The sequence below is a fragment of the Oncorhynchus tshawytscha genome, linkage group LG10, assembly GCF_018296145.1.
Source record: "Oncorhynchus tshawytscha isolate Ot180627B linkage group LG10, Otsh_v2.0, whole genome shotgun sequence".
In the NCBI taxonomy this organism is placed as follows: domain Eukaryota; kingdom Metazoa; phylum Chordata; class Actinopteri; order Salmoniformes; family Salmonidae; genus Oncorhynchus; species Oncorhynchus tshawytscha.
The window spans coordinates 27,457,770-27,469,025 of NC_056438.1; the positions used below are offsets into that span (position 1 = coordinate 27,457,770).

General features: G+C 47.6%; 1 long non-coding RNA gene across 1 annotated transcript; it reads left to right on the top strand.

Moving 5' to 3' along the window:
• The first annotated feature begins 5,434 nt into the window (after positions 1 to 5,434).
• On the top strand, positions 5,435 to 10,748 carry LOC121847623. The gene is made up of 4 exons (XR_006084461.1): positions 5,435 to 5,984; positions 6,076 to 6,209; positions 10,547 to 10,572; positions 10,670 to 10,748. It is a non-coding gene; the product is annotated as an uncharacterized LOC121847623 (long non-coding RNA).
• The last annotated feature ends 508 nt before the right edge of the window (positions 10,749 to 11,256 follow it).

Genomic DNA, 11,256 nt, shown 5'->3' on the forward strand with positions numbered 1-11,256 from the left:
CTTGAAGGCCACCGGTCCATGTGCGAGGGGGTGTTAGAGTGGTGGGAATTAGTTAAGGTGAGGATTAGGGCTTTTATAATAGGTTATTGCAAGAGGGAAAAAAGGGAGGAGGGAGGTGGATCGTATCCAAAGGTTAATTGAACTCGAGTACGAGGCAGGCAACCTCGGCGGGTCGTTTGACTGGGAGAGATCCGCTACCCTAAAGGCGCAGCTCAGGGAGTTGCAGGAGCGGAAGGCTCGAGCTTTCCTGGAGCGTGCGCATAGTGGCTTTCTAGAACACAATGAGACTTGTTCCGCTATGTTCTTTAAGTCAGTTAGGGCCAGACAGAGTAGGAAGGTAATGCATGGCGTTAGGGAAGAAAATGGTAGTATAGTTAGAGATAGTATAGTATAGAGAACCAGAGGATATGGTCAGGGTGACAACTGATCATTTCCAAGGTTTATTTAAGGAAAGGGAAATAGATGTAGAGCAGGGAAATGTGTTTTTAGAACACTTGTCCAGGCGGTTGCCAGAGGACATTAGAGAAGTGACGGAGGCCCTGATTTCACTAGAAGAGGTTGAGAGCGCTCTTAGGAGGATGGGAAAAGGGAAGGTGCCTGGGATGGATGGGCTGCCGGCTGAGTTTTATCTCAAGTTTTGGGGTATACTTGGACCAGTGGTCCTCGAAGTCTTGAAGGCCATCCTTGAGACGTGGGTCCCGGGGGGATCAATGGCTGTTTGTGCTACTTTTATATAAGAAGGGGGAAGTAACAGACCTTGGCAACTGGCGGCCGTTGACCATGCTGTGTGTAGATTACAAGCTACTTGCAAAGGTTTTAGCAGACCGGTTGCACACAGCCCTTCCCTACGTCGTGCATGAGGATCAGACGTGCGGGGTAGAGGGCCGCTCTATTAGATGGAACCTACAGTTAATCAGGGACTCCATCGCTTGGGTTGAAGATAGAGGACTGCCTTTAATGGTAGCAGCGCTAGATCAGGCGAAAGCCTTTGATCGCGTGAATAGATCCTTTTTATTGAGAGTGTTAGGTCGATTAGGATTTGGGGAGAAGTTCATAGGTTGGATTCGTACATTATATGTCGGAGCGGGGTGCCGAGTTAGTGTAAATAGTCACTTGGGTGACGTTTTTGACCTCTCGTCTGGGGTCAGGCAGGGGTGCCCACTCTCGGCTCTCCTCTTCGTTCTGTACATGGAGCCTCTGGGGGCTGCCATTAGGGCAGACACAGGGGTGGAAGGCTTGTTGATCCCTGGAAGTGGTGGGCTGTGTGTTAAGATGACGCAGTACGCCAGCGACACTTCCTTGCTGCTGTGCAAGGACTCGTGCCTGACAAGGTCCCTTGCCATCTTTGGGGATTTCACCCGAGCGTCGGGAGCGGTTCTGAACCATGCAAAGTCTTCCGTCAAGTTTTTCAGTAGATGGCGCGGTAGAACGGATGTGCCTGGGGGGTTATCTCTCTGTGAGGGGGCCCTGAAGATTCTCGGGGTCCATTTTGAGACCTCCGGCTCAGCGACGCTAAACTGGAACATGCGTATCGCAGTGGTACAGAGGAAGCTAGCAATGTGGAAGGCTAGGTATTTGTCTTTTATGGGCTATAGTCCTGGTCCTAAAGGTGGATGTGTTGCCGTCTCTTTTGTATTTGGCGTACATCTACCCATTGCCGGCTTGTCTGAGGAGGCCTCTAGTGAGGCTTGTGTTTCAGTTCATGTGGAGTGGCAGGTGCGAGTGGGTCGCCAGGGCACGCATGCTCTGTCCCATCGGGGAGGGAGGTAGGGGGGTACCACATTTCCCCCTCAAGCTGGACACAATTTTTGTTTCTTTCTTGTTAACGGAGCTTGCTCATCCAGTGATACACCCGTCCGGTTACCTCCTGCGGGTGTTCTTCTCTTATCAGGCGAGAAGCGTAATGGTGTGGTCTAACACGGGTCCTCGGGCGGAACAGCTGCCGTGGCACTTTGGTCATGCGGCCAAGTGGCTGCGTGCGCACCCTGAGGTTGAAGTTGCCCGAGTAGGTTTAGATCACAGGCACCTGTACGAGGAGGTCAGAAAGGCAGGGAGTCCGGCGCCTGTAGTGGGCATCTCGGAAGTGGTCTGGGAGGGAGTGCAGGCGCGGGGTCTGGACAACAGGCTCAAGGACCTGAATTGGTTGAGCCTCCATAAGTGCTTGCCGGTACGTTCCGTCATGTACCGGTATAGTTTGGTGCAATCCCCCACCTCTCCAAGATCCTCTTGTGGCAGGGAGGAGACTGTGCGCCATGTCTTTTGGGACTGTGCCTTTGCCGGAGTAGTATGGGCTAGGGCACGGGTGTTGTTAGGTTTGGTAAGGGGGGATTTTGTATTGATGTGGGCCAGGTTAGAGAGAGGTGTAGGGAGAGCGAGAGGGACGGTTAGGGACAGGTTTCTGCTCTGGCTTCTCATGAGTCTCTTTAAACGGGGGCTGTGGGAAGCCAGGCAGAACATGGTGAAGACAGGGAGAGATTGGGGGTGGAAGGGATAGTGAGGAGGGTGGAAGGAGATTTGAGGGGGAGGATGAAGAGGGAGGAGAGGAAGTGGGGGCATTGTTCGTGTTTATTCGTTTATTAAACATGTATCAAAATTACCACGCTGCATTTTGGTCCGATCCCTGCTACACCTCCTCTTCAGAGGAGGAGGAAGAAGAGAACCGTAACAGAATCACCCACCACAACAGGACCAAGAGGCGTGGTGACAGGCAGTGGCAGCAGGAGCAACAAGGTCTGGATTATACGAGTTGGGAGGAAATAGACAGGTGGGCGGTCGACCCAGGGAGAGTGCCGGAGCCCGCCTGGGATTCGCTGGAGCAGTGTGAGGAGGGTTATAGGAGAATGGAGTTGGAGAGACGAACACGGCGGCGTGGAAGGAAGCCCGAGAGTCAGCCCCAAAAATTTCTTGGGGGCTCACAGGGAGTATGGCGACGCCAGGTAGGAGACCTGCACCAACTTCCTGTGCTTACCGGGGGGCTAGAGAGACCGGGCAGGCACCATGTTATGCTGTGGAGCGCACGGTGTCTCCAGTGCGGGTGCATAGCCCGGTGCGGTACATACCAGCTCCTCGTATCGGCCGGGCTAGAGTGGGCATCGAGCCAGGTAAGGTTGGGCAGGCTCGGTGCTCAAGAGCCCCAGTGTGCCTGCACGGTCCGGTCTATCCAGTACCACCTCCACGCACCAGCCCTCCGGTAGCAGCTCCCCGCACCAGGCTTCCTGTGCGTGTCCTCGGCCCAGTACCACCAGTGCCAGCACCACGCATCAGGCCTACAGTGCGCCTCGCCTGTCCAGCGCTGCCAGAGCCTTCCTCCTCTACAGCGCTGCCGGAGTCTCCCGCTTGTTTAGCACTGCCAGAGCCTTCCTCCTCTACTGCGCTGCCGGAGTCTCCCGCCTGTTCAGCGCTGCAAGGAGCTGCCAGAGCTGCAAGGAGCTGCCAGAGCTGCCAGAGCTGCATGGATCTGCCAGAGCTGCATGGAGCTGCCAGAGCTGCCAGTCTGCATGGAGCAGCCAGTCTGCATGGAGCAGCCAGAGCTGCCAGTCTGCATGGAGCAGCCAGTCTGCATGGAGCAGCCAGAGCTGCATGGAGCAGCCAGAGCTGCATGGAGCTGCCAGAGCCGCCAGTCCGCATGGAGCAGCCAGAGCCGCCAGTCCGCATGGAGCAGCCAGAGCCGCCAGTCCGCATGGAGCAGCCAAAGCCGCCAGTCCGCATGGAGCAGCCAGAGCCGCCAGTCCGCATGGAGCAGCCAGAGCTGCATGGAGCCGCCAGAGCCGCCAGTCCGCATGGAGCAGCCAGAGCTGCATGGAGCTGCCAGAGCCGCCAGCCCGCATGGAACAGCCAGAGCCGCCAGTCCGCATGGAGCAGCCAGAGCCGCCAGTCCGCATGGAGCAGCCAGATCCGCCAGTCCGCATGGAGCAGCCAGAGCCGCCATTCAGCCAGGATCCGCCGGAACCGCCAGTCTGCCAGAACCACTAGCCAACCAGGATCTGCCAGAGCCATCTACCTGCCTGAGCTGCCCCTCAGTCCCGAGCTGCCCCTCAGTCCCAAGCTGCCCCTCAGTCCCGAGCTGCCCCTCAGTCCAGTGGGGCCTTTGTTTAGGGTTACTAGGCCTAGGTCGGCAGCGAGGGTCGCCAATCAAAGGACGCGATGCAAGTGGACTAAGACTTTGTTGGAGTGGGGTCCACGTCCCGCGCTGGAGCAGCCACCGTGGACAGACGCCCACCCGGACCCTCCCCTATGGGTTTAGGTGTGCGGCCGGGAGTCCACACCTTGGGGGGGTTCTGTCACCCCTGGTCTTAGTATTTTGTGTTTTCTTTATTATTTTGGTCAGGCCAGGGTGTGACATGGGTTAATTATGTGGTGTGTTTTGTCTTGTTTTTTTTGTAGGCATTGGGAATGTGGTATAGTGGGGTTATCTAGAAAAGTCTATGGTTGCCTGAAGTGGTTCTCAATCAGAGGCAGGTGTTTATCGTTGTCTCTGATTGGGAACCATATTTAGGCAGCCATATTCTTTGAGTGTTTAGTGGGTGAATGTTCCTGTCTCTGTGTTTGTTTGCACCAGATAGGCTGTTTAGGTTTTCACGTTACGGTTCTTGTTTTGTATTGTTCGTGTTTATTCGTTTATTAAACATGTATCAAAATTACCACGCTGCATTTTGGTCCGATCCCTGTTACAGAAGAGAACCGTTACACTGGGACTGCTGCCTGGTGTTTGGAGTTAGGGTAAGGCCATTAGTACAAAAATGTAGAATAGCATCTGTTTCATCTGCTCTTCCGAATTCGTTCAGAGTCCCTAATGCTGCATGTACCCCTGTTTGTTGGCTGTCCGCTGTAAACACAAAAATAGCTTTTAAAATAGGGTGCACACTTTTTGTTTTAATGTATAAATATCATTATGGATTTTATTTTTTTGGACTTAGCCCGAAAATAGTGTGATGGTGAAGGGCTACGTAAAGGACAGGGCGCAGTTTGCTTCTGAGAATCCCCGTCTAACTGTCGCTTCCTAATCAATTATGTCCTGTAGCCTCTGGATAACCTGTGAACGTTGGATAGTATTAACATGTTATACGATATATATACATTTTTAAAATGACAAGAATATGGGCATTTTACTTTTAAGAAATCGCTGTCATTGGTTTAAAACACATAACTCCTGTTTAATATTACAATAATATTCAAACAATTCCCCGAGTCCAAATCTTAAAATATATTTTTTCACGAACTCACCTTCAGAAAGCTCCATTAGGATGGATTCACAGACTATCTTTTTATCTGTCCTGGCCGATAAATATTCGGGGCTGTTGGCCTGTGGGTTTGTAGCTGCGCTAAAGCGGTGCTAACAGAGTGGATCGGTTGTCACTAGACTCGCTCCGCGTTCGTGTCCCTAACTAGAGAAAGTACGGAATGAGTGTACTTTGGGGTGACTTTTTCCGGGGGATATCATATATGCAACACCCTGTATATTTGGTTTAGATTACAAAGGTAGTGATTTCAAACAACAGGAGGGGTGACGAGACATTTTGTATGCAGGTATTGCATTTTTAGGTTTCCTGCATCCTCAGGGGTAGCACCTTGGGGGTGTCCGATGTAAATTTATAGACTGGGGTGGGGGCACCAGGTGCTGATTAGAAATATCAATGTTTAACCCCGGGGGTCGGTCTAGACATACTGTATTCTTTCTGGGGTGTTTGACATTTTAGCCCCCACATCCTCTGGGTGAGATAAATTCGGATTTGAAAGACCTGTGTTAATTAACGAAAGTGCCCATTTTAAGAGACGCTGTCACACTTTTTGATGGGTGGTAGGCAGATATCTGGACATACTGTATGCATGATAGTGCAAACCTTGGTTTCAAACGATCCCCTACTTTTGTTTTTGAAACACACACTCCTCCTGGCCCGGCACACGCACATGGCTTTTCCGTAAGTCTTTTTCTTCGTGACAGACTGGGGTGAGAGCGAAAACGAGAGCTTCCCGTTCATTAAGGGGTGAGATACCATTTTATTTTATTCAAAATATTTAGTACATACAGTTTAAAGGACGTTATAATTAAACCTTTTTACTATTCCTTTCTTACAGATAAAGGGGCTGGTTAGCCCTGAACATTATCCGTTTCCGATTCCCCCTACGCCATGACATTCTTGCACACTCCATCAAAGCTCTGTAAATTTTCACTCCATGGGTAGATAATCCGTCCGGCATGTAAATCCTGGGTATGCCCACCAAGAAACACCTGATTTATCCAACAGCATTAATTAATAAGATGGGTAGAAAATGGATCTGTTTAAGTCATAAGTAAAGGCCTTTCATAAAGAGGCTGTCATGATTGACCGTGACACATATTTAACACGTATTGCTTGTTACAGAAGATTACTGTTGTACATTGAATATCCATTCATCCCTGTTACACCTTTATGTGTTGGCTCTCTAGGTCTGTACATAGTGTGAAATGCGGTTTCCCTAGAGTTATTACACCCTAAACCTGAATCTGAAATTACCTTTAGGATCTTTCTTACCCCCTATTACTTTGGTGTTCTAATCTCCCCGATGTACATGCACCGAACATCCATAGGCTGGAGCCACCTGGAAGCTCGGTGCATAGACATATATAAAGAGAACTAAATAGGAAACTCAACAGTGTGTTAGGCCGAGAAACATTATTGAGATGTTTGTCTTATTGTTGTTGAAAGCTTGAAATGTACACAATGCGAAGGGACCTTGTTTCTAACACCCCATGCAGAGACATAACCCCCCCCCCACACACACACATACACACACACACAATCCCCCTCCCAGACATTCCTGCTTCATAGACAACAACCCTAAGGGCAATAAAATAGGGGGTGTGGGGCCATTTTCTTTCAAAAGTTCAAACACAGACCCCCCCCAGTTCAACTACATTCCTGTCTTGCAAGAAATCACAGAACGAGAAGTATGGCTGGTGGCATTGTCATGCTGGAGGGTCATGTCAGGATGGGCCTGCATGAAAGGTACCACATGAGGGAGGATGTCTTCCCTGTAACGCACAGCATTGAGATTGCCTGCAATGACAACAAGCTCAATCCGATGATGCTGTGACACACCGCCCCAGACTATGACGGACCCTCCACCTCCAAATCAATCCCGCTCCAGAGTACAGGCCACGGTGTAACGCTCATTCCTTCGACGATAAACGCGAATCCAACCATCACCCCTGGCGACCATCACTCACCGCGACTCGTCAGTGAAGAGCACTTTTTGCCAGTCCTGTCTGGTCCAGCGACGGTGGGTTTGTGCCCATAGGCGACGTTGTTGCCAGTGATGTCTGGTGAGGACCTGCCTTACAACAGGCCTCAGTCCAGCCTCTCTCAGCCTATTGCGGACAGTCTGAGCATTGATGGAGGGATTGTACGTTCCTGGTGTAACTCGGGCAGTTGTTGCCATCCTGTACCTGTCCCGCAGGTGTGATGTTCGGATGTACCAATCCTGTGCAGGTGTTGTTACACGTGGTCTGCCACTGCGAGGATGATCAGCTGTCCGTCCTGTTTCCCTGTAGCGCTGTCTTAGGCGTCTCACAGTACGGACATAGCAATTTATTGCCCTGGCCACATCTGCAGTCCTCATGCCTCCTTGCAGCATGCCTAAGGCACGTTCACACAGATGAGCACAGACCCTGGGCATCTTTCTTTTGGTGTTTTTCAGAGTCAATAGAAAGGACTCTTTAGAGTCCTAAGGTTTCTGTGACCTTAATTACCTACCGTCTGTAAGCTGTTAGTGTCTTCACGACCGTTCCACAGGTTCATGTTCATTAATTGTTTATGATTCATTGAACAAGCTTGGGTAACAGTGTTTAAACCCTTTACAAGGGTTTAAATCTGTGAAGTTATTTGGATTTTTACAAATTATCTTTGAAAGACAGGATCCTGAGAAAGGGACGTTTCTTTTTTTGCTGAGTTTAGTACCATGGATCATTTAGCTATTTGAATTTCAATTTTAGGACCCCTGTAGATCTATATGTAAATCTATATAAAAATTATTGGATAAAATATTGAATTTGGCCTTTACTACTGTAGCCCATAGAAACACATTGAATAACACATTCATAATGGAAAAACAGTTTAAAAAAATACAATAAAATTAAAACTAACAAAGAATAAAGTTTTGAAGTGTCTGTCCTATATCTAGGAGATATAAGGAAGTTCAGGAAATATTTTTGTTTTTCGGACACATTTAACCCCTTTTTGTTGGTACATTCCTACCTCCATAAGTCCATTCATTTTTGTCACATGCGGAAGAGCACCATCGTGTTTTGTTCCATATTAGTTTATAGGCCAAACCATTCAGACGCTACAGATGTTTTTTATGAGAAGAACGATTGTCTCATGGTCTGACAAACACTGCTGTAGCATGGCCACCTTCCACTGCAGATGCGGAAGGCCGACATAGGTGGATGCTGTGGATTGAGACACAGCCCATACAAAAAACAACTCTACTTTAAACTGACAAGTTTTGTATTAAGTTACTTAGATTGACGCAAAGGAATTTAAGGAATGTATAAATAAGTCCTTAGAACTCTTTTTCTGGAGTGATGAATCATGCTTTACCATTTGGCAGTCCGACAGACGAATCTGGGTTTGACGGATGCCAGGAGAACGCTACCTGTATGAATGCATAGTGCCAACTGTAACGTTGGGTGGAGGAGGAATAATGATTTGGGGCTGTTTTTCATGGTTCGGGCTATGCCCCTTAGTTCCAGTGAAGGGAAATCTTAACGCTAAAGCATACAATGACATTCTAGATGATTCTTTGCTTCCAACTTTGTGGCAACAGTTTGGAGAAGGCCCTTTCCTGTTTCAGCATGATAATGCCCCCGTGCTCAAAGCGAGGTCCATACAGAAATGGTTTGTCGAGATCGGTGTAGAAGAACTTGACTGGCCTGCACCTTAACCCCATCAAACACCTTTGGGATGAATTGGAACTACGGCTAACTAACTTAGTCACGTCAAAAAGTGCAGCCAGAATAACAGCAAAGTAGCTTCTTTTGCATTTGTTTAAGTTGTTTTATAGTAACAATTGTTTGGCCACATCCATAACAATGAGCTAATGAGGCGCAAAAAATGTGCTTACTCGTCAGGACACTGTTGTTCAGAGGAGCTAGCCAACAACACAGCTGACACAATCACTTCAAACTGAAGCTTGAAAGACCGCAAACTAGCTGTACTTGGTTTCGTTTGACCCTTTTTTTCAATTTACATTTCTTTGTATATATCCATAAAAATGATGCCAGCTGATTCATGACTTTGACTGGCTGAGAAACGCTGCCTGCTGGTCTCTCGTCCCGACTCCCGACACATTCATTGAATTTTAATATTGAAACAATGCTGCAAATGTCTGAGAGACAGACAGCAAGGTTTATACAAATCTCTGCAGTTGAAATCGAAATGTTGGTCTAAAAGAAATGTGAGATCATGTCTTGATGCTTTTTATAGTGGAGATCAAGTTTATAAATTGCTTGGCTGGGCTGATGAGACAGTGGATTTCACAGTCAGATGGGGCAGAATAACTAGGCTGGAATGCAGTTTTAACCAATCAGCATTCAGATTTAAACCCACCCATTGTATAATCGTATATAATGCAACATTTTTTGTTTGTTGAGAAAACCATCTAACTCTAAAAAATTAGGGGTTCAACTAGGGTTCTTCTAAGATCCTCAAAGTTCCTTGAAGAACCTTAGTGTTCTTGGCACTGAAAAATGCACCCAAAAGGTTTTTCCAAGAACCCCAAGGAACCTCTTTAGGTCTTGGCTTCTTTCAGTAATCTAACTGCCCAACTGAAATATTTTGATTTGAATTTGAGATGACAGCAGGTGCAAGCACTTAACTGAAAAATGGAAAGATCTCAATTTAAAGTTAATCCCTTTCTGATCTAAATTGATATTGTTTTATGATACTGTGCCTTCTGTCTTTTCATGTTTGTGCAAATGGCTGTGTTATTTGACATTTTGTCCAATTGTTCATTTTTTTACCCCCTTTTTGTGATATCCAATTACGATCTTGTCTCCTCGCTGCAACTTCCCAATGGGCTCGGGAGAAGCGAAGGTACGAGTCATGCGTCCTCCAAAACATGACCGACCAAACTGCGCTTTTTAACACCCACCCACTTAACCTGGAATCCAGCTGCACCAACGTGTCAGAGGAAACACTGTCCTACTGACGACAGAGTCAGCCTGAAGGCCCCTGGCCCGCCACAAGGAGTCGCTAGAGCGCGATGAGCCAAGTATATTCCCCCCGGCCAAACCCTGAAAATATGGGACTCACGGTCACGGCCGGTTGTGACACAGCCTGGGATCGAACCCGGGTCTGTAGTGATGCCTCAAGCACTGTGATGCAGTGCCTTAGACCGCTGCGCCACTCGGAAGGGCCTTTTATAAATTATTTATTTTTTTACAGAAAATGGACGCAATTCAATGGATTTGAATCAACAAACAGTTGAGAAATATGTTTAAGGCAATAGCTGCATTGGGTGCAGATGACTGAACTGCTCACTTATTTGTGTGTATTTGTGTCTGCAGGTAGAGTGACGAGGAGGCACACAAAGGTATGTACAATTTGGTATTGGTTTGTCTCAATGTTATGCAGATCACATGTATCATCTACATTTCATTTGAATGAATGGTTTCTCTAAATCCTTAAAGGACTCAGTCACAGCAGCCATCTTCCTCCTCCCTTACTGCTTCAATAAGATCCCAAAGGCCTCAACATTATGGAAAAGGTATGTGTTGGATAAATGTTGTCAAAAGTGACGTTTTTATTCATACACATAATTGTTCCCAACATACAGTATGACTACTGTCTTATGCATGTTTTGTAAATCATCTTTATACATTTTTTTTGTATTCATACTTCACCCTCCCTACATCTCTGAATATAACCAGAAACCTAATTCGATCACCATGCACTGCAAAACCATTCTGTCTATGGATAGCCTACAGAGGGCATCAACACGCTAGAGGATATAGCCTACCTATTGGACTTGGGGCTTGGAGTGTACCTCATATTTAGATTTTTAAAATTCTGCTTCACTACTAAAATCATAAACTCTGACAACTAAAATATTGTTGTTTTTATTTTGAAAAAGAACCCCAAAAGGTTCTTTGTGGAACCATTAATGGGGGACTGGATTTAGGACCATGTGGACACCACAGAGCGGTGCAAGGGCAAAGCTTCTGGAAGGCTGGCTGGACCAGCAAGGGAGAGTTGTGCTCTTTCACCGAGTTGTAGA